At 52.9% G+C, this 2,249-nt stretch overlaps 1 protein-coding gene across 1 annotated transcript in view; it reads left to right on the top strand.

Moving 5' to 3' along the window:
• The first annotated feature begins 1,423 nt into the window (after nucleotides 1-1,423).
• LOC130582823 (putative P2Y purinoceptor 10) overlaps nucleotides 1,424-2,249 on the top strand; it is a 6,690-nt gene continuing 5,864 nt past the window's right edge. Inside the window, exon 1 of the mRNA XM_057381741.1 lies at nucleotides 1,424-1,652. The gene's annotated coding sequence lies outside the window, so the exon portion shown is untranslated. The remainder of the gene's footprint in view (nucleotides 1,653-2,249) is intronic.

Below are 2,249 nucleotides of genomic sequence, written 5' to 3'. Positions count from 1 at the left end.
GGCTGGACAGGGCTTGGAGCAAACTGGGATAGGGGAAGGTGTCCCTGCCCATGGCAGGGGGTGGAACAAGATAAGCTGTAAATTCCTTTCCATTCCAAGCCATGCCATGATTCTGTGGCTCTCTGAATGTTTATTTTCCACAGATGCTGCTGGGGTCACTCAGGGAACTGCTGTTCCCAAATTCTCAGCTTGCCAGGCTGCAGAGTGCGGTGATTTTATGCGAAGGACAACTTCGTGATTGGATAAATTCCAGCAAATATGTTTCCATTGCTGAGGGRAAAAAAAAAATCAGCTAAACAGGAAGTGCTGATAAACACTGCAGCACTGGCCAAAACCTCACTATTGCTTTTCACAAGGCCCATATAAATAATTTCAAAATAAATAMCTGGCAAGCTGCCGATTTCTACCAACCTCCTTTGACAGCTCATGGAATGAGACCATCTGGAAGGCACAGCTCTGCCTTTTAGGCGATGCTCATGTGGAAATGTCTGAATGAGAGCCATCAGTTCTGGGATTCTGAAGTTTCTGAGCTGTCAGACAGCAGCACTTACATTATCAGGTTGGAGCTGCTGACTCCACACTCTTAAACCACAGCAGAGCTCAAATGGTGAGAAAGGGACAGGTGAGTGCTGAGAGCCACATCCCAGAGAGGCAAAGCAAGGCAGATTCCTGGTGCCCTTCTGAAAATCCAAACAGTGAGATCCTCCAGGAGGGTGAAGCCACATCCTCAGCCCCGTGTGTGCCCTGGGATAAGGTGAGGCTGGATCCCCGCCCGTTCCTTAAAGCAATGTCAGAAGTGCCACCCTCTGGCAGTGCTGGCAGGGAGCTCCAGCGATGTAAAATGAGCTGGGGACTTATTTAGCGCGGGAGAAATGTCAGGAAGGTTCACACTGKGCTAAAAAAAGCCTTCGGGAAGTAGGAGCTGATCCGCTGGAACAGAGCAGCCAGCAGGTCCACAGCCCCGGGGGCAGGAGGGGACAGCAGGAGCAGCAAAAACCTTGGGAGGGTCCCTGTGGTCAGCTCTGAGCTCTGCTTGGAGGGGAGGAAGAGCTGGAGAGGAGGAAGAGTTGGAGAGGAGGAAGAGTTGGAGAGGAGGAAGAGTTGGAGAGGAGGAAGGATTGGAGAGGAGGAAGAGTTGGAGAGGAGGAAGAGTTGGAGAGGAGGAAGGATTGGAGGGGAGGAAGGATTGGAGGGGAGGAAGGGTTAGAGGGGAGGAAGGGTTAGAGGCGAGGAAGAGCTGGAGGGAAAGAAGGGTTGGAGGGGAGGAAGGGTTGGAGAGAAGGAAGAGTTGGAGAGAAGGAAGAGTTGGAGGGGAGGAAGAATTGGAGAGGTGGAAGGGGTGCCCCGCACCCAGCTCCCCTTGGGACCTTGCCAGTGGGTGCCGAGCCAACCCAGCACAGCGAACACCCGCGACAGAGGCACATCGGGCTGTTTTGGGGTCACTGTGGGGTCACCTGGGCAGGGCTGGGAGCAGAGCGGGTCCCAGCCGGGCAGACAGGGCTGGAGCCGCAGCCGCAGCCCCGGCAAAGCCAGCACCTTTTGTGGCACCTCGTGATGTCACCCAGGTCCCCTCGCTGGTGCAAACAGCGGTGCAGGGAACATTGCACTTCCTCCTGAGCTCCGGGCTGCGCTSAGCGGCTCTGCCTGCCAAGGTAAGGCTGCTCTAAACCCTTCCCTCGGGATCGGAGCGCACCCGCGCTGCAGAACCGACCCTCTCCTCGGGCTTTTCCTCSGGGGTGGCTCTTGCCAGCAGGACATTGGTGGCACTTGGAGCCCGCTGTTCTCCTGGGTGAACGCGTGGAGGAGTTCAAACAGCGCCTGCAAAAACACAAATGTCAGGCGTGGGCAATGAGCGCTGCTCCAACTGCTCTCTGGAGCCATTAATAGGGATAATTTCCTTCTTTTGCCTGATTCCTCCCGGAATATATTTTATTTTAAAGTCATGCTTGACAGTGAGGGTAATTTCCAAATCTGTTTTTTTCCAAGGGTGATTTATATTGCTGTAAAATAAAATCCATGTGCTGCCCATCTTTGTGCCATSCAAGGCTCTGTGACCGAGCAGCAGCGGGAGGAAATTAATAATAGTGAGGGGACACGAGATGACAAAAATAGCAGGATTGTTCGGACTTGCTTTTGCTAATGAGAATCCTGAGGTGATTTTAATTCCTAATTCAGACTGCAGTCATTGCTCTGGATTAAAACGTAACTTCACGGACTAAAGCTTTTAGACTTAACTTCATGGGCTGAAG

Source organism: Malurus melanocephalus, unplaced genomic scaffold, assembly GCF_030028575.1.
Source record: "Malurus melanocephalus ecotype Western Australia unplaced genomic scaffold, MMel_1.1 scaffold_525, whole genome shotgun sequence".
Classification (NCBI taxonomy): Eukaryota; Metazoa; Chordata; class Aves; order Passeriformes; family Maluridae; genus Malurus; species Malurus melanocephalus.
This window is presented reverse-complemented; position numbering and strand designations above follow the sequence as displayed.